The sequence below is a fragment of the Salmo salar genome, chromosome ssa23, assembly GCF_905237065.1.
Source record: "Salmo salar chromosome ssa23, Ssal_v3.1, whole genome shotgun sequence".
NCBI lineage: Eukaryota > Metazoa > Chordata > Actinopteri > Salmoniformes > Salmonidae > Salmo > Salmo salar.
Genome location: NC_059464.1, coordinates 48271722 through 48292892, shown reverse-complemented (window position 1 = coordinate 48292892; position 21171 = coordinate 48271722). Strand labels below are relative to the sequence as shown.

General features: G+C 44.9%; 1 protein-coding gene across 1 annotated transcript in view; it reads left to right on the top strand.

Annotated features, from left to right (window-relative positions):
* Positions 1 to 14409: 14409 nt before the first annotated feature.
* The window catches only part of ddb2 (damage-specific DNA binding protein 2), a 64727-nt gene continuing 57965 nt past the window's right edge, over positions 14410 to 21171 (top strand). Inside the window, exon 1 of the mRNA XM_045705952.1 lies at positions 14410 to 14637. The gene's annotated coding sequence lies outside the window, so the exon portion shown is untranslated. The remainder of the gene's footprint in view (positions 14638 to 21171) is intronic.

The following is a 21171-nucleotide window of genomic DNA, read 5'->3' as shown; positions in this document are numbered from 1 at the left end:
ATGGAAGAGTCCCGTGGGGCTCAGTTGGTAGAGCATGGTGTTCGCAACAACAGGGTTGTGGGTTCAATTCCCACGGGGGACCAGTACGGAAAAAAATAAATGTATGAAATGTATGCATTCACTACTGTAAGTCGCTCTGGATAAGAGCGTCTGCTAAATGACTAAAATGTAATGTAAGAGTATATCTGCCAATATATATGCGGTGCATTCGAAAAGTATTCAGACCCCATGACTTTTTTCCACATTTTGTTACGTTACAGACTTATGTGGAAAAAGTCAAAGGGTCTGAATACTTTCCTCGAATGAATCGTATATATATATATATTTTTTGCGTATACATTGCGTTATTGCCTTAGCATGTTTTCAGAATCTGTTTGATAGTGTGTGAGAGAATGTGTACTGCAATGTGATGTCTCTTGTTTATTGTCAGACAAGAGACAGACAGAACCAAACCAAAAGGGAAAAGAAAAGCCTTTGATGTAATATAACATAAATAATGCATGTTGACGTGTGTGTGAGATACAGAAGAGGATTAGAGAAGGCTATAGATGTGGGAAACATTTGAAAGATGAATATGTGATTAGGGACACTGATCGCATATGATATATGACAGGAGCTTAACTTTGGTTTTATAAGCGGGGGGGGGGGGGACGGACATATATAAATATATAAACACTCCAAACAGCTTACCCGACCTGCTCGGAGGGGTCCGCATGGTCCTAAAGCACACCGTCGCCTCATTTTGTATCACATTCCAATGATAAAACTGTAATTTCAGAAATTGAGGGGGGGGGGGGGGTACATGTCCCGTCTTAGTTTTGGGGGTTAGGGAAGAGTGCAGGGGCCCAAACGGTTGGTGGGTTGGACTAGCAGTCAGACTAGCAGGAAGTGGAGGTCGGGAGTCGGACTAGCAGGAAGTGGAGGTCAGACTAGCAGGAAGTGGAGGTCGGGGTACAGACTAGCAGGAAGTGGAGGTCGGGGTCAGACTAGCAGGAAGTGGAGGTCAGACTAGCAGGAAGTGGGGTCGGACTAGCAGGAGGTGGAGGTCGGGAGTCGGACTAGCAGGAAGTGGAGGTCGGGGGTCGGACTAGCAGGAAGTGGAGGTCAGACTAGCAGGAAGTGGAGGTCGGGGGTTGGACTAGCAGGAGGTGGAAGTCGGGGGTCGGACTAGCAGGAAGTGGAGGTCAGACTAGCAGGAAGTGGAGGTCGGGGGTCAGACTAGAAGGAAGTGGAGGTCAGACTAGCAGGAAGTGGGGTCGGGGGTCGGACTAGCAGGAGGTGGAGGTCGGGAGTCGGACTAGCAGGAAGTGGAGGTCGGGGGTCGGACTAGCAGGAAGTGGAGGTCAGACTAGCAGGAAGTGGAGGTCGGGGGTTGGACTAGCAGGAGGTGGAAGTCGGGGGTCAGACTAGCAGGAGGTGGAGGTCAGACTAGCAGGAAGTGGAGGTCGGGGGTCGGACTAGCAGGAAGTGAGGTCAGACTAGCAGGAGGTGGAGGTCGTGGGTCGGACTAGCAGGAAGTGGAGGTCAGACTAGCAGGAAGTGGGGGTCGGGGGTCAGACTAGCAGGAGGTGGGGGTCGGGGGTCAGACTAGCAGGAAGTGGAGGTCGGGGGTCAGACTAGCAGGAAGTGGAGGTCGGGAGTCGGACTAGCAGGAGGTGGAGGTCGGGAGTTGGACTAGCAGGAAGTGGAGGTCGGGGGTCGGACTAGCAGGAAGTGGAGGTCAGACTAGCAGGAGGTGGGGTCGGAGGTCAGACTAGCAGGAAGTGGAGGTCAGACTAGCAGGAGGTGGAGGTCGGGAGTCGGACTAGCAGGAAGTGGAGGTCGGGAGTCGGACTAGCAGGAAGTGGAGGTCGGGAGTCGGACTAGCAGGAAGTGGCGGTCAGACTAGCAGGAGGTGGAGGTCCGTAGCCGCTGGTGGAAGCAGGGTGCGGTTCCCTGTAGAGCGTTTGACAAGCTTGAGCAGTTTGAGCAGATGTAGAAGTGTATGCTGTGTATGACCAGCAGCCGAGGTGCTTGATGGGAAAACTGTGGTGTGCTGCCGTGACTGCTCCTATCCAGAAGGAGAGGTCTTCAGGTGTGGAACCAGTGTCTGGTGATGGGGAGGTCTCTAGCTGTGATGAACAGAGACTCTGAAGGGTGCAGTAGTGGAAATGTGCAGAGAAGGAACCTGGAGATGGTGAGTGAGGATGGTTTCTCGACACTGCACAGAGACACTGTTTGGGTGTGTGATCCCAACTGCTAGAGAGGGCCGACCAGCGGAGGCTCAGCCCCGTCCTGGGGTGGAGGCCGTGTGATGGCTGTCTGGTGGAAGTGGGAGGCTCTGTTCTGTCTCGGAATGGCAAGACCCATGTGACGAAGGCCATGTGATGGCTGTGCGGTGGGAGCAGGAAAGCTCGGTTACATCCGTTCCTGGTAGCAGGCTGCGAGAAGGGAACCTGGAGGTGTAGAGAGCAGGGAAGCAGTTCAGGAGGTCCGGGCTTTAGTCCAGGCAAGGTGACGGAGCTACAGGAGGGCATCAAGTTGAACTAGACAAGTTGCACTTGGTGAATAAGCTTAGTCGTCTACTCGACCTGGTTGGAGTGGTTGCCCATGTGGCTGGAGTGGTTGCCCATGTGGTTGGAGTGTTTGCTCGTGGTTGGAGTGTTTGCTCATCTGGTTGGAGTGGTTGCTCATGTGGTTGGAGTGGTTGCCCATGTGGTTGGAGTGTTTGCTCATGTGGTTGGAGTGTTTGCTCATGTGGTTGCTCATGTGGTTGGAGTGGTTGCTCATATGGATGGAGTGGTTGCTCATGTGGTTGGAGTGGTTGCTCATATGGTTGGAGTGGTTGCTCATAGATGTCCACTAGAGTGGAGTTTATTGGTTGTCAAATGGTGCGTTTAGCATGGAGGACGCGGAATGGGTCACCGTTGTTCCTGTTCCCAAGAAACCTAAGGTGACTGAGCTAAATGACTATCGCCCCGTAGAATTCAGTTCTGTCATCGTGAAGTGCTTTGAGAGACTAGTCAAGGATCATATCAAGTCCACCCTACCTGACATGCTAGACCCACTCCAATTTGCTTACCGCCCCAATAGGTCCACAGATATCGCAATCACACTGCACACTGCCCTAACCCATCTGGACAAGAGGAATACCTATGTAAGAATGCTGTTCATCGCCTACAGCTCAGCATTCAACACCATAGTACCCTCCAAACTCATCATTAAGCTCGAGAACCTGGGTCTCGACCCCGCCCTGTGCAACTGGGTCCTTGACTTCTTGATGGGCCGCCCCCAGGTGGTGAGGGTAGGTAACAACATCTCCACCCCGCTGATCCTCAACACTGGGGACCCACAAGGGTGCGTTCTCAGCCCTCTCCTGTACTCCCTGTTCACCCATGACTGCGTGACCATGCACGCCTCCAACTCAATCATCAAGTTTGCAGACGACACTACAGCGGTAGGCTTGATTACCAACAATGACAAGACAGCCTACAGTGAGGAGGTGGCGCAGTGTGGTGTCAGATAATAACTTCTCACTCACCCCCCTTTTTTCAATTTTGCCTAAAATGTCATACCATAATCTAACTTCCTGTAGCTCAGGCCCTGAAGCAAGGATAGGCATATTCTTGGTACCATTTGAAAGGATACACTTTGTGAAAGGAATGTAGGAGAATATAACACAATAGATCTGGTAAAAGATAATACAAAGAAAATAAAAAACTGTTCTTTTGTATTTTTTTGTACCATCATCTTTGAAATGCAAAAGAAAGGCCATAATGTATTATTCCAGCTCATGTGCAATTTAGATGTTGGCCACTAGATGGCAGCAGTGTATGTACAAAGTTTTAGACTGATCCAATGAACCATTTCATTTCTGTTGAAAATGTTGTATCAGGACTACCCAAATGTGGCTAATTTGTTTATTAATAACTTTTCATGTTCAAAATTGTTCACTCTCCTCAAACAATAGCATAGTATTATTTCACTGTAATAGCTACTGTAAATTGGACAGTGCAGTTAGATTAACCTCTCTGAGAAATGTGGGACGCTGGCATCCCACCCGCGGGACACACTATTCAACAGCCAGTGAAATAGCAGGGCGGCAAATTCAAAACAACAAAAATCTCATAATTCAAATTTCTCAAACATACAACTATTTTACACCATCTTAAAGATGAACTTCTCGTTAATCCAACCACATTGTCCGATATCAAAAAGGCTTTACAGCGAAAGCATAGCATTAGATTATGTTAGGACAGCGCCGAGACAAGAAAAACCACACAGCCATTTTCCAAGCAAGGAGAGGTGTCACAAAAACCAGAAATACAGCTAAAATGAATCCCTAACCTTTGATGATCTTCATCAGATGGCACTCATAGGACTTCATGTTACACAATACATGTATGTTTTGCTCGATAAAGTTCATATTTATATCCAAAAACCCCATTTTACATTGGCGTGTAATGTTCAGAAATGTTTTGCCTCCCAAAACTTCCAGTGAATGAGCACATCAATTTACAGAAATACTCATCATAAACGTTGATAACATATTAAACTGTTATTCAAAGAATTATAGATACACTTCTCCTTAATGCAACCGCTGTGTCAGATTTCAAAAAAACTTTACAGCGAAAGCACACTTTGCAATAATCTGAGTACAGCGCTCAGAGACGAAACCAAACCCGCCATTTTGTGGAGTCAACAAAACTCAGAAATAACATTATAAATATTCACTTACCTTTGATGATCTTCGTCGGAATGCACTCCCAGGAATCCCAGTTCCCCAATAAATGTTAATTTGTTTCGATAAAGTCCATATATATGTCCAAATACGTCCTTTTTGTTCACGCGTTCAGTAGAGTTCTCCAAATGCACTCTGCTTGCTCAGTTAAGTTCAGACGAAATGTCAAAAAAGTTATATTACAGTTCGTAGAAACATGTCAAACGATGTATAGAATCAATCTTTAGGATGTGTTTATCATGAATCTTCCATAATATTCCAACCGGACAATTCCTTTGTCTTCAAAAAAGAAAAGAAACACAACTAACTCTCACGTGAGTGCGCGCCACTGAGCTCATGTCATTTTCTCACTCATCTACTTCCAGGAGCTCTTATTCTCGCCCTATTCACAGTAGAAGCATGAAACAACATTCTAAAGACTGTTGACATCTAGTGGAAGCCTTAGGAAGTGCAAAATGAACCCTAAGTCACTGTATACTGGATAGGGAATCACTTGAAAAACTACAAACCTCAGATTTCCACACTTCCTGGTTGGATTTTTCTCAGGTTTTTGCCTGCCATATGAGTCCTGTTATACTCACAGACATCATTCAAACAGTTTTAGAAACTTCAGAGTGTTTTCTATCCAAATCTACTAATAACATGCATATCCTACCTTCTGGGCCCGAGTAGCAGGCAGTTTAATTTGGGCACGTCATTCATCTGAATTTCCGAATACTGCCCCCTGTCACTAAACAGTTAACAAGAATTTAAGCTTTCTGCCAATATCAGATATGTCTATGTCCTGGAAAATGTTCTTGTTACTTACAAAGAAGATATGAAAGATGCTTGTTTTTTTTCCTTTATGCAGATGACTCTACACTTCTGGTGTCTCACAAAAGTAAAACTATGTTGGAGAGCATACTTAGCACAGAGCTTACTAACATTAGCCAATGGCTTGGAGATAATAAGTTATCTCTGCATTTAGGGAAAACTGAAGCTATTATTTTTGGATCCAGACCTAAATTATGTAGGTCGTCTGAAATCAGAGTGGAGTTAGGGGGTGAGGTGCTGACTACTAAAACTATTGTTAGCTACCTGGGATGTATCCTTGATGGAAGCTTGGGAGGTGTGAGCATAGCCAATAAGGTGCTAGGGAAGGTTAATGTCAGGACTAAGTTTTTGACTAGAAAGTCCAATCTGCTTGATAAGGAAGTTCCAGACTTTATTGTGTGGTATCCTCCATGATTTAACAATGGAAATAAGTCCCAGACTTGATTGTGTGGTATCCTCCATGATTTAACAGTGGAAATAAGTCCCAGACTTGATTGTGTGGTATCCTCCATGATTTAACAATGGAAATAAGTCCCAGACTTGATTGTGTGGTATCCTCCATGATTTAACAGTGGAAATAAGTCCCAGACTGTATTGTGTGTTTTCCTCCATGATTTAACTCATGTGCCTGTATGGCTATTTCAAGTTTAATGTGTGCTTGTTTTTTTTTAAATGGTTGAATTAATAAACTAAACTCGATAGAATACAGGGGGCTCTATAACCATATGGAGGTCCTTACTAATGGCTACAGAGGGTCTCGTTAACCATATGGAGGTCTTTACTAACTCTCTCTAAGTACTAGTTATCATCCATAACTCTCTCTAAGTACCAAGTATCATCCATAACTCTCTCTAAGTGCTAGTTATCATCCTTAACTCTCTCTAAGTACTAGTTATCATCCATAATTCTCTCTAAGTACTAGTTATCATCCATAACTCTCTCTAAGTACTAGTTATCATCCATAACTCTCTCTAAGTACTAGTTATCATCCTTAACTCTCTCTAAGTACCAAGTATCATCCATAACTCTCTCTAAGTACCAAGTATCATCCATAACTCTCTCTAAGTACTAGTTATCATCCATAACTCTCTCTAAGTACTAGTTATCATCCATAACTCTCTCTAAGTACTAGTTATCATCCTTAACTCTCTCTAAGTACTAGTTATCATCCTTAACTCTCTCTAAGTACCAAGTATCATCCATAACTCTCTCTAAGTACCAAGTATCATCCATAACTCTCTCTAAGTACTAGTTATCATCCATAACTCTCTCTAAGTACTAGTTATCATCCATAACTCTCTCTAAGTACTAGTTATCATCCTTAACTCTCTCTAAGTACTAGTTATCATCCATAATTCTCTCTAAGTACTAGTTATCATCCATAACTCTCTCTAAGTACTAGTTATCATCCTTAACTCTCTCTAAGTACCAAGTATCATCCATAACTCTCTCTAAGTACCAAGTATCATCCATAACTCTCTCTAAGTACCAAGTATCATCTATAAGTTTCCTGCAGGCAGCACTCTATGAACCATCATACTGAGGTCATTGAAAACAGACTGACTCATGCTTTGCTGCGCTGCTCAATGTTTCCATCCGCTGGGAATCTGTCTGTACACATTCTACTAAAATCAATCTGTTTTGATTGAGAACAGCAACAACAAGGATGTTTACTACAGATGTTTGTCTGATTATCTGATGTGGTTGTTGTTGTTGGTTTTTTTTTGGGGGGGGGTGGAGGGAGAGATAGAAAGATGAGTGATTACTGTGTTCATCAACAAACCTTACAAAGAGTCAGTCCGTTACATTAGTAACGATTAAAGTTGATTTTCTTCGTTTTGGAACCGTGCTGTCTCTCGGGCATGAGCCAGGCGCCCCGTTCAAAGCCCCACGGCGAAATCGGCTCAAAACAAAAGTGATGTTGGAGCACATGGAGCGTTGAGTAGAATCCAGTGTTTTCACATACAAAAGTGATTAAAACCCTTTCTGTCTTCTCAATGAAAACAAGTTTGAAAATTCAAAATATATATTTTATGTACTAGAGATGTTGTATGTTTTCTGGACTATACACCATACTGCCTTGTTGTCAACGTGACCGAGCGGATTACTGTTCCATGTGAGAAGGGATCTCCACTTTTCCCCCTTTTCACGTCACGAGCCAATAAACCGGTGCCCCCGCAGCTCGGCAAAATCAAATCCGTCCGTTGTGTTGACTTTTTTTTGTCTAATCTGTGTGGCCAGCTCGGTGACACACGTTCATAATCCGATTACACATTAGTGACAGTGAGAGCTTAAGTCATTTATACAGGGATTTGATGAGAACCATGGAACACCTGGTCACTGATCTGATGAGAACCATGGAACACCTGGTCACTGATCTGATGAGAACCATGGAACACCTGGTCACTGATCTGATGAGAGTCATGGAACACCTGGTCACTGATCTGATGAGAACCATGGAACACCTGGTCACTGATCTGATGAGAACCATGGAACACCTGGTCACTGATCTGATGAGAACCATGGAACACCTGGTCACTGATCTGATGAGAACCATGGAACACCTGGTCACTGATCTGATGAGAACCATGGAACACCTGGTCACTGATCTGATGAGAGTCATGGAACACCTGGTCACTGATCTGATGAGAACCATGGAACACCTGGTCACTGACTGGAGCAGATTAATGTATTGAACACATTAACACTGGTAGGCACCCCTATACACATAAACAGTTTTCCCCCCCTGTATTATACTTCAAAATACTTCAAAACTAACATTAAAATACTGTATTAATTATTTACAGTAAATTGCCGTGAATCAACATTTTTATGTAATTTCTAGATCACCACTATATGGTGATTGGTCAAAAATAGTGCACCACAGGGAATTGGCTGCCATTTGGAATGCAGCCCTACAGTGAGTGTTGTAGGAAATACTGTAATTCTGTCATTTGGGATGCAGCCCTACAGTGAGTGTTATAGGAAATACTGTAATTCTGTCATTTGGGATGCAGCCCTTCAGTGAGTGTTGTAGGAAATACTGTAATTCTGTCATTTGGGATACAGCCCTTCAGTGAGTGTTGTAGGAAATACTGTAATTCTGTCATTTGGGATGCAGCCCTTCAGTGAGTGTTGTAGGAAATACTGTAATTCTGTCATTTGGAATGCAGCCCTACAGTGAGTGTTGTAGGAAATACTGTAATTCTGCATTATTGGCTGCCAGAAGGACTTTATTACAGACAGAAATAGTCCACAGTTTCATCAAAAAAAAGTTGATTGTCACTGGACAGTTACTTATCTGCCTGCACATTTATAGACCAAGGAAGCTGTGAAGGAGCAGCGATGATGTATGTTCTGACCGGACTGCTGAGCGTGCAGTGTATCCCTCAAGTTCACAGGAACTTCACCTAAAACCGATGTGTAGAAGACCGATGTTTGTAGAAGACCGATGTGTAGAAGATCGATGTGTAGAAGACCGATGTGTGTAGAAGACCGATGTGTGTCGAAGACCGATGTGTAGAAGATCGATGTGTAGAAGACCGATGTGTAGAAGACCGATGTGTGTAGAAGACCGATGTGTAGAAGACCGATGTGTGTAGAAGACCGATGTGTAGAAGACCGATGTGTAGAAGACCGATGTGTAGAAGACCGACGCAATCTCCCACTTGAGGTTGAATACAAATGCCATAGTCTCTATGAATGAATAAAGATATAGTTTATTTAAAATGTTAAATCACAGATATAGTGTGTACTAGGTCTATATAAAAAAACAAAGTGATCTGTTGACAACATTGACAGCAGGTATAGAATCCCCCAAATACTGAACAAATATTTCTGGTAGGTGGCCTAGGAGAAAAAAATTGCCCCAGGAGACATACATTTTCTTGAGATCTTCATTAATAATCCTTAGTAATGGCAACAGCACTTTGTTTTTGTTGTTTGTTGAGTACGATCCGTTTGAGCCAGTCTGTGTTGACAGAAGGGGGAGCATAAGGACGATTGAGAGAGAGAGAGAGAGACTAAAATGTAAGTGAGACAATCCAGTCTCCACAAAGACTACAGCCAGATAGATTTTTATCCGTCACACCTTGTTGTACTCCTTTACATAACTCAAACATGGTTTACTTGAAACGTTTCAAACTGCAAAGTTCACATGAAATTCTAACAACATAATGTTAATAATAATAATATTATATTTGCTTTTTTAAAGGACCCAAATCAGTCACTGCTCTGCCAACAAAACAAGAGAAGTCATAACTCGGCCATCATGGAGCAAACCAGAATATCCACTCTCTCTTTGGCTAGAGATTTCCTGTGGGTGGCGGCTCTGGAAAAACCTGTCACAACCACTCTGTTCTCAATCTGAAAATGAGACCATATAATCCCCGATAGGCATGCCAACATAATTTGAAACGATATATTCTGGTTAATCAAGATCTGAATTAGAGTTCTCCGACTCCATACAGAATTAACTGTCTCATATCAGTTACTGACCCTGGCCCTATGTGCACCATGCTTCACCGTAGAGATGGTGCCAGGTTTCCTCCAGACGTGACGCTTGGAATTCAGGCCAAAGAGTTCAATTTTGGTTTCATCAGACCAGAGAAACTAGTTTCTTCTGGAAGGTTCTTCCATCTCCACAGAGGAACTCTAGAGCTCTGCCAGAGTGACCATTAGGTTCTTGGTCACCTCCCTGATCAAGGCCCTTTCCCCCCCGATTGGTCAGTTTGGCCGGGCGGCCAGCTCTAGGAAGAGTCTTGGTGGTTCCAAACTTCTTCCATTTAAGAATGATGGAGGACAATGTGTTCTTGCTGCAGAAATGTTTTGGTACCCTTCCCCAGATCTGTGCCTCGACACAATCCTGTCTCAGAGCTCTACGGACAATTCCTTCGACCTCATGGCTTGGTTTTTGCTCTGACATGCACTGTCAACTGTGGGATCTTATATAGACAGGTGTGTGCCTTTCCAAACCATGTCCAATCAATTGAATTTACCACAGTTGGACTTCAATCAAGCTGTAGAAACATCTCAAGGATGATCAATGGAAACAGGATGCACCTGAGCTACATTTCAAGTCTCATAGCAAAGGGTCTGAATAGTTACGTAAATAAGGTACTTCTGTTTTTTTTATTTGAATAAATTAGCAATATTTCTAAAAATGTGTTTTCACTATGTCATTATGGGGTATTGTGACGTCATTATGATGTCATTATTATGATGTCAGTATTGTGATGTCATTATGGGGTATTGTGATGTCATTATGGGGTATTGTGATGTCATTATGGGGTATTGTGATGTCATTATGGGGTATTGTGATGTCATTATGGGGTATGGGGTTTGCAACACCAGGGTTGTGGGTTCGATTCCCACGGGGTGCCAGCACAGAAAAAAAATGTATGAAATGTATGCATTCACTACTGTAAGTCGCTCTGGATAAGAGCGTCTGCTAAATGACTAAAATGTAAAAAAAAAATGTATTGCGATGTCATTATGGGGTATTGCGATGTCATTATGGGGTATTGTGATGTCATTATAGGGTATTGTGATGTCATTATGGGGTATTGTGTGTAGATTAATGAGGATTTATTTGTATTTAATCCATTTTAGAATAAGGCTGTAACATAACAAAATGCAGAAAAAGTCAAAGGGTCTGAATACTTTTCCAATACTTTTGGTCCCCTAAAATGGGGGGGGACTATGTTCAACAAGTTCACCTGATATGGATGAAAATACCCTCAAATTAAAGCCGACAGTCTGCACTTTAACCTCATAGTAGTTGCACACACTAACGCAATCACACACACTCTCTAAAGTAATTACCGTGTTGAAATATATATGAACTACAATCTCTTCATTGTCTGCTGAAGTTGCCACGCACAGATATGAACAATTTAATCACATGACTTATTGATGACCATCAGGTGAAAAGTCTCATTGTTTTGTCCAAAAGCATCACCGTCAAAATCAATAATTTACAGTTGGTCTTGGGGGGGGATCTGTGCTGGTGCAGGCATTGTGATGAATCTTCGAGCTAGCATGACATTGTCTTGTATTATATTGTATATTGGTCCCGTGTGGATCAGTTGGTAGAGCATGCCACTTGTCACAATGCCAGGGTTGTGGGTTCGATTCCCACGGGGAACCAGTAAGAAACATGTATGGACTCACTACTTACTGTATGTTGCTCTGGATAAGAGCTTCTTCTAAACGACTATAATGTAACAATCCTCATTTGTCTGATGTTCCACCAGCCCCCCATGGTGACTGATACACAATACAGCCAGTCTCTAACTACAGACACTGTCCTTCTTGTTGATATGTGAAGTTGCCCTTGTCTCTTCATGGGAGGTGATGTCAATATGGGGTATTGTGATGTCATTATAGTACATAGTACTATAATATATAATGCTCAAAAAAATAAAGGGAACACTTAAACAACACAATGTAACTCCAAGTCAATCACACTTCTGTGAAATCAAACTGTCCACTTAGGAAGCAACACTGATTGACAAAACATTTCACATGCTGTTGTGCAAATGGAATAGACAACAGGTGGACATTATAGGCAATTAGCAAGACACCCCCAATAAAGGAGTGGTTCTGCAGGTGGGGACCACAGACCACTTCTCAGTTCCTATGCTTCCTGGCTGATGTTTTGGTCACTTTTGAATGCTGGCGGTGCTTTCACTCTAGTGGTAGCATGAGACGGAGTCTACAACCCACACAAGTGGCTCAGGTAGTGCAGCTCATCCAGGATGGCACATCAATGCGAGCTGTGGCAAGAAGGTTTGCTGTGTCTGTCAGCGTAGTGTCCAGAGCATGGAGGCGCTACCAGGAGACAGCCCAGTACATCAGGAGACGTGGAGGAGGCCATAGGAGGGCAACAACCCAGCAGCAGGACCGCTACCTCCGCCTCTGTGCAAGGAGGAGCAGGAGAAGCACTGCCAGAGCCCTGCAAAATGACCTCCAGCAGGCCACAAATGTGCATGTGTCTGCTCAAACGGTCAGAAACAGACTCCATGAGGGTGGTATGAGGCCCCGACGTCCACAGGTGGGGGTTGTGCTTACAGCCCAACACCGTGCAGGACGTTTGGCATTTGCCAGAGAACACCAAGATTGGCAAATTCGCCACTGGCGCCCTGTGCTCTTCACAGATGAAAGCAGGTTCACACTGAGCACGTGACAGAGTCTGGAGACGCCATGGAGAACGTTCTGCTGCCTGCAACATCCTCCAGCATGACCGGTTTGGCGGTGGGTCAGTCATGGTGTGGGGTGGCATTTCTTTGGGGGGGGGTCGCACAGCCCTCCATGTGCTCGCCATAGCCTGACTGCCATTAGGTACCGAGATGAGATCCTCAGACCCCTTGTGAGATCATATGCTGGTGCGGTTGGCCCTGGGTTCCTCCTAATGCAAGACAATGCTAGACCTCATGTGGCTGGAGTGTGTCAGCAGTTCCTGCAAGAGGAAGGCATTGATACTATGGACTGGCCCGCCCGTTCCCCAGACCTGAATCCAATTGAGCACATCTGGGACATCATGTCTCGCTCCATCCACCAACGCCACGTTGCACCACAGACTGTCCAGGAGTTGGCGGATGCTTTAGTCCAGGTCTGGGAGGAGATCCCTCAGGAGACCATCCGCCACCTCATCAGGAGCATGCCCAGGCGTTGTAGGGAGGTCATACAGGCACGTGGAGGCCACACACACTACTGAGCCTCATTTTGACTTGTTTTAAGGACATTACATCAAAGTTGGATCAGCCTGTAGTGTGGTTTTCCACTTAAATTTTGAGTGTGACTCCAAATCCAGACCTCCATGGGTTGATAAATTGGATTTCCATTGATTATTTTTGTGTGATTTTGTTGTCAGCACATTCAACTATGTAAAGAAAAAAGTATTTAATAACATTATTTCTTTCATTCAGATCTAGGATGTGTTGTTTAAGTGTTCCCAGTGTAGTATAGTACTATGTATAGTAATTAGTAGCCTTTAACACATTTATCAATTTGACTTTTTTTTTTTTTTTTCAATTGCTAACATGCATTGGTCAAAACCCTGAAGTCACATTGGTCAAAACCTGAAGTCACATTGGTCAAAACCTGAAGTCACATTGGTCAAAACCTGAAGTCACATTGGTCAAACCTGAAGTCACATTGGTCAAAACCTGAAGTCACATTGGTCAAAACCCTGAAGTCACATTGGTCAAAACCTGTGGCTCAGTTGGTAGAGCATGGTGTTTGCAACGCCAGGGTTGTGGGTTCGATTCCCATGTGGGGCCAGTACAAAAAAAAATGTATGAAATGGATGCATTCACTACTGTAAGTCGCTCTGGATAAGAGCGTCTGCTAAATGACTAAAATGTAAACCTGAAGTCACATTGGTCAAACCTCTTCACACAGTCAAGCGAAACAGAAGTGCTTTCACACACAATGCATTCAATGACCACATTCTGTCCGAAATCCATCAACTCTTTTCTCATTCATGCTCCACCACCTGCTAAACTATATATTTGCAGCACGTGTTTTTTTTCAAATGCTAAACACACTGTTTCCAATACTGTTAGAAACACATTCAAAACAGAATGATGGAAAATGTCGTGTATTTCTGCGGTAACCAGACGGAAACATAGAAAATAAAAATAAAATAATAATAAATGTATGAAATGTATGCATTCACTACTGTAAGTCGTCTCCTAAATGACTAAAATGTAAAAAATGTAAAATCTCAGCAGAATATTTAATCATTCCAAAACACAGCTGATTGCAATTTCAGCTGAAAGCCGACCCACGAGTCATGTTTTTTTTTTGTCTCGTTACCAAACAGACAAAAGAGGACGGCTTCGAGGGGAAATTATTTAGTTTGGAAACATGGGATCAAGGAAGACAGGTTGGTGGGGGGAAGAAGAGTGGCAGGGAGAGGGAGAATGCGTAGAGGACAAAGGAGAGGAAGACCAAGAGCGGTGGTCTCTGACGAGATAAGGGCCACAGTTATTGAGCATGTTGGTCTCTCTTTGAGAGAGAGGGGCCGGTTTAAAGGTGCAACCAAATCTGCAGCGTTCCACAGCTGCATCAATAATACGAATTCTCCGGCAAGACAACAGGTGAGCTGTGCTTCCGTCAATGATAATTGAACTACATATTACAGTACAATATGAGTGATTATACTATACATGTTATTGTCTTTTTGTAATTGTTATTGCAGCCCTGGAATTTTAGGATTTTTTTTTCTCTTTCATTTAAAAAAAAAGTATATTACTATATTTAAATATATAGAATAAATAAAGACTTGAAGCAATTTGCTGCAATTTCTGATTCATTCTTGCTACATATACTTTAGTACAGTCAAGAGTAAAAATGTGTTATTTTTATTCTATAATGAAATACTTAAAAAAAATATATATATATTATTTATTACAAAAAACACAAGGAAGGGGTAACATTAAAGTATTAGAACATGAAGGACAAACAATGTATATAATGAAATACTGATTTATGTGAAAAATCATTCAAACTTCAAAGACAAAATTTCGTCATTTATGTAATGATCCCTGCTGTTAGTGTTTTTCAGGTCAGTGTGTTATGAGCGACAATGTTATGCTTTCTGAGTGAGAATTGTTTACCAGTGTTATGGGTCCAACGAGCTTATTTTGAGACATGTATGAAGTGGTTTGATGGTTTTGAGTGAGTTTTGGAAGTGAGATGAACGGTTTAGCCAAGAAGCATGTTGGTAATGCACACTGTGTGAACAGTTTTGAAAAAGTGGCTTCAGTATTGACCGACGTTTTTGGGGAAAAAAAAAGAAAAAAAACTGTAATAAAGTAAAGATTTATCCAATCAAATGTATTTATAACGACCTTTTTTGTTGTTTTTATGTCACCATTTGTCACCAGGTGCTTTGTGATGGTGTTTTATACTGCGTTACTGTAACATGGCAAGGCCCCTAAAAGAACAAGTAGAAACCCAGTGACCAAACCCTTCCTTCCTACAGTAATACAGTCAGCTTGAATGGGATTATGAAGCTGTTGATTTAGTTCTCATCCTAATGTTTGTTTCCCTGATTAGTCACTCAACAGCTTGTTGTGCTGCTGAAAGCAAAGCCTCTGGGGTTGTGTTCAACCCCAGAGAGAGAGAGAGACGTACTGTACGCCACCCTGCCTCCTATTAAATACTTCCTGATTGTGACAGTTCACGCTGGAAGCAGCTGAGCAGAAGAGTTTGACGGTATGTGGTGAACACTGCGTCAATCACAGGGTTTGTTGCTGGATAACTCGTACCCACCTACCCTGCCATACTGGCACAGAGGTCTGCATTATTCTGCTGTGGTACAGTGGCAGGCAGGCTGGCACACAGGTCTGTATAGTGGCAGGCTGGCACACAGGTCTGTATAGTGGCAGGCTGGCACACAGGTCTGTATAGTGGCAGGCTGGCACACATGTCTGTATAGTGGCAGGCTGGCACACAGGTCTGTATAGTGGCAGGCCTGGCACACAGGACTGTATAGTGGCAGGCAGGCTGGCACACAGGTCTGTATAGTGGCAGGCTGGCACACAGGTCTGTATAGTTGCAGGCCTGGCACACAGGTCTGTATAGTGGCAGGCTGGCACACAGGTCTGTATAGTGGCAGGCTGGCACACAGGTCTGTATAGTGGCAGGCTGGCACACAGGTCTGTATAGTTGCAGGCCTGGCACACAGGTCTGTATAGTGGCAGGCTGGCACACAGGTCTGTATAGTGGCAGGCTGGCACACAGGTCTGTATAGTGGCAGGCTGGCACACAGGTCTGTATAGTGGCAGGCTGGCACACAGGTCTGTATAGTGGCAGGCCTGGCACACAGGACTGTATAGTGGCAGGCTGGCACACAGGTCTGTATAGTGGCAGGCTGGCACACAGGACTGTATAGTGGCAGGCTGGCACACAGGACTGTATAGTGGCAGGCCTGGCACACAGGTCTGTATAGTGGCAGGCAGGCTGGCACACAGGTCTGTATAGTGGCAGGCAGGCTGGCACACAGGTCTGTATAGTGGCAGACAGGTTGGCACACAGGTCTGTATAGTGGCAGGCAGGCTGGCACACAGGTCTGTATAGTGGCAGGCTGGCACACAGGTCTGTATAGTGGCAGGCAGGCTGGCACACAGGTCTGTATAGTGGCAGGCCGGCACACAGGTCTGTATAGTGGCAGGCAGGCTGGCACACAGGTCTGTGTAGTGGCAGCCTGGCACACAGGTCTGTATAGTGGCAGGCTGGCACACAGGTCTGTATAGTGGCAGGCCTGGCACACAGGTCTGTATAGTGGCAGGCTGGCACACAGGACTGTATAGTGGCAGGCTGGCACACAGGTCTGTATAGTGGCAGGCTGGCACACAGGTCTGTATAGTGGCAGGCAGGCTGGCACACAGGTCTGTATAGTGGCAGGCCTGGCACACAGGTCTGTATAGTGGCAGGCTGGCACACAGGTCTGTATAGTGGCAGGCTGGCACACATGTCTGTATAGTGGCAGGCTGGCACACAGGTCTGTATAGTGGCAGGCCTGGCACACAGGACTGTATAGTGGCAGGCAGGCTGGCACACAGGTCTGTATAGTGGCAGGCTGGCACACAGGTCTGTATAGTTGCAGGCCTGGCACACAGGTCTGTATAGTGGCAGGCTGGCACACAGGTCTGTATAGTGGCAGGCTGGCACACAGGTCTGTATAGTGGCAGGCTGGCACACAGGTCTGTATAGTGGCAGGCTGGCACACAGGTCTGTATAGTGGCAGGCAGGCTGGCACACAGGTCTGTATAGTGGCAGGCTGGCACACAGGTCTGTATAGTGGCAGGCTGGCACACAGGTCTGTATAGTGGCAGGCCTGGCACACAGGTCTGTATAGTGGCAGGCTGGCACACAGGACTGTATAGTGGCAGGCCTGGCACACAGGTCTGTATAGTGGCAGGCAGGCTGGCACACAGGTCTGTATAGTGGCAGGCAGGCTGGCACACAGGTCTGTATAGTGGCAGACAGGTTGGCACACAGGTCTGTATAGTGGCAGGCAGGCTGGCACACAGGTCTGTATAGTGGCAGGCAGGCTGGCACACAGGTCTGTATAGTGGCAGGCTGGCACACAGGTCTGTATAGTGGCAGGCAGGCTGGCACACAGGTCTGTATAGTGGCAGGCTGGCACACAGGACTGTATAGTGGCAGGCAGGCTGGCACACAGGTCTGTATAGTGGCAGGCAGGCTGGCACACAGGTCTGTATAGTGGCAGGCTGGCACACAGGTCTGTATAGTGGCAGGCTGGCACACAGGTCTGTATAGTGGCAGGCCGGCACACAGGTCTGTATAGTGGCAGGCAGGCTGGCACACAGGTCTGTGTAGTGGCAGCCTGGCACACAGGTCTGTATAGTGGCAGGCTGGCACACAGGTCTGTATAGTGGCAGCCTGGCACACAGGTCTGTATAGTGGCAGGCTGGCACACAGGACTGTATAGTGGCAGGCTGGCACACAGGTCTGTATAGTGGCAGGCAGGCTGGCACACAGGTCTGTATAGTGGCAGCCTGGCACACAGGTCTGTATAGTGGCAGGCCTGGCACACAGGTCTGTATAGTGGCAGGCTGGCACACAGGTCTGTATAGTGGCAGGCCGGCACACAGGTCTGTATAGTGGCAGGCTGGCACACAGGACTGTATAGTGGCAGGCCGGCACACAGGTCTGTATAGTGGCAGGCCGGCACACAGGTCTGTATAGTGGCAGGCTGGCACACAGGTCTGTATAGTGGCAGGCAGGCTGGCACACAGGTCTGTATAGTGGCAGGCTGGCACACAGGTCTGTATAGTGGCAGGCAGGCTGGCACACAGGTCTGTATAACGGCAGGCAGGCTGGCACACAGGTCTGTATAGTGGCAGGCCTGGCACACAGGTCTGTATAGTGGCAGGCTGGCACACAGGTCTGTATAATGGCAGGCTGGCACACAGGTCTGTATAGTGCTGTAAGAGGGTCATGGCTAGATCGGTTACAGCTTTTGTCAAACGTACATCAAAAGTTGAAAATGTTTGCATTTTAAGCGACCCTTGACCTAACCATTTTCCTAATTCTCCTAACCTGCTACGTTAATTCTCCTAACCTGCTACGTTAATTCTCCTAACCTGCTACGTCAATTCTCCTAACCTGCTACGTCAATTCTCCTAACCTGCTACGTTAATTCTCCTAACCTGCTACGTTAATTCTCCTAACCTGCGGTGTTAATTCTCCTAACCTGCGGTGTTAATTCTCCTAACCTGCGGTGTTAATTCTCCTAACCTGCTGTGTTAATTCTCCTAACCTGCTACCTTAATTCTCCTGACCTGCTACGTTAATTCTCCTAACCTGCTGTGTTAATTCTCCTAACCTGCTGTGTTAATTCTCCTAACCTGCTACCTTAATTCTCCTAACCTGCTACCTTAATTCTCCTAACCTGCTACCTTAATTCTCCTGACCTGCTACGTCAATTCTCCTAACCTCCTACCTTAATTCTCCTGACCTGCTACGTTAATTCTCCTAACCTCCTAACCTGCTACGTTAATTCTCCTAACCTGCTACCTTAATTCTCCTAACCTGCTACGTTAATTCTCCTAACCTGCTACGTCAATTCTCCTAACCTCCTACCTTAATTCTCCTGACCTGCTACGTTAATTCTCCTAACCTCCTAACCTGCTACGTTAATTCTCCTAACCTGCTACCTTAATTCTCCTAACCTGCTACGTTAATTCTCCTAACCTCCTAACCTCCTACGTTAATTCTCCTAACCTGCTACCTTAATTCTCCTAACCTTCTACTTTAATTCTCCTAACCTGCTACGTTAGTTCTCCTAACCTGCTACGTTAATTCTCCTAACCTGCTACGTTAATTCTCCTAACCTGCCACGTTAATTCTCCCTAACCTGCTACCTTGATTCTCCTAACCTGCTACGTTAATTCTCCTAACCTGCTACGTTAGTTCTCCTAACCTGCTACGTTAATTCTCCTAACCTGCTACGTTAGTTCTCCTAACCTGCTACGTTAATTCTCCTAACCTGCTACGTTAATTCTCCTAACCTGCCACGTTAATTCTCCCTAACCTGCTACCTTAATTCTCCTAACCTGCTACGTTAATTCTCCTAACCTGCTACATTAATTCTCTTAACCTGCTACGTTAATTCTCCTAACCTGCTACGTTAATTCTCCTAACCTGCGGTGTTAATTCTCCTAACCTGCGGTGTTAATTCTCCTAACCTGCTACGTTAATTCTCCTGACCTGCTACGTCAATTCTCCTAACCTGCTATGTTAATTCTCCTGACCTGCTACGTTAGAAAATTAAGTGCTGATGACTCATCACTAGTCACGTCAGCTACCACAGCAAGTGACGTCACTGCAACACTTAACAAAGAGCTGCAGTCAGTTTTAGAATATAAAAACATTGTATTTGGGACAAATCATTTGCTAAACCTCAACTAAATCTTAGTTGAAATTGACCAAGTTGAGGTGACTAAACTGCTTGGAGTTACCCTGGATTGTAAACTGTCCTGATCAAAACATAATGATGCAACAGTAGATAAGATGTGGAGAAGTCTGCCCGTAATTAAGCACTGCTCTGCCTTAACAACACTGTCAACAAAACAAGTCCTACAGGCCCTGGTTTTAATCACACCTGGACGACTGCCCAGTCGTGTGGTCTGGTGCCACAAAGAGAGACTTAGGAAAATTGCAATTGGCTCAGAACAAGGCAGCACGGCTGGCCCTTAAATGTAGACAGAGAGCGAACATCAATAACATTCTTGTCAATCTCTTCTGGCTCAAAGTAGAGGAGAGATTGACTTCATCACTACTTGTTTTTTTTTTGTTTTTTTACGAGAGGCGTTGACGTGTTGAAAGCAGCGAACTGTCTGTTCAAAAACGACTAGCACACAGCTCATTCACCCATGCATAACCCCACAAGACATGCAACTAGGGGTCTTTTCAAGGTCCAGAAAAGATGTTGTACTACACAGCGACATATTCCACATCAGGTAACTCAAGCGAGCATTAAAATCTGATTTTAAAAACCTTAATAAAAAAATTAAAAAACCCAGATAAAACACCTCACAATACGGACTGTGGAGACACACGCACACACACACACACCCACTCAGGGATGTTGTGGTATTGTGTATATTATATTGTAAATGTGTAATAATGTATTGTGTTATTGATGATGTAACCGTTGTTGTGATGTCCCCGTTCGGACTCCAGGAACAGTAGCTGCTGCTAAATGGGATCCTATCCCATCTAGTCCAAACCCTGTCAGAGCCCAGGCAAATTCATGTTATTTATTCCAAGTCCTTCCCCACTAAAACTGGCAATAGCCTGACTGTCCCAGTAACATTAAAGTAGGTTAACTATTAAAGTCACAAGATGTTGGTGAAGGGAGGACGGTTAAAACTAATGACTGGAATGGACTTAAAAACAGAAACCACGTGTTTGATACCATTCCATTCCAGCCATTACTATGAACCTGACCTCCCTAATTAAGGTGCCACCAGCCTCCTGTGAATAAAGTGCAGTTGGTTACAGATCTTGTCCTTAGAGCGAGAGCACGTGATACGATCGCTCGGTTTGTCACAGGCGTCGAAAAGGGACAGACCAAGGCGCGGCGTGTTGACTGCTCA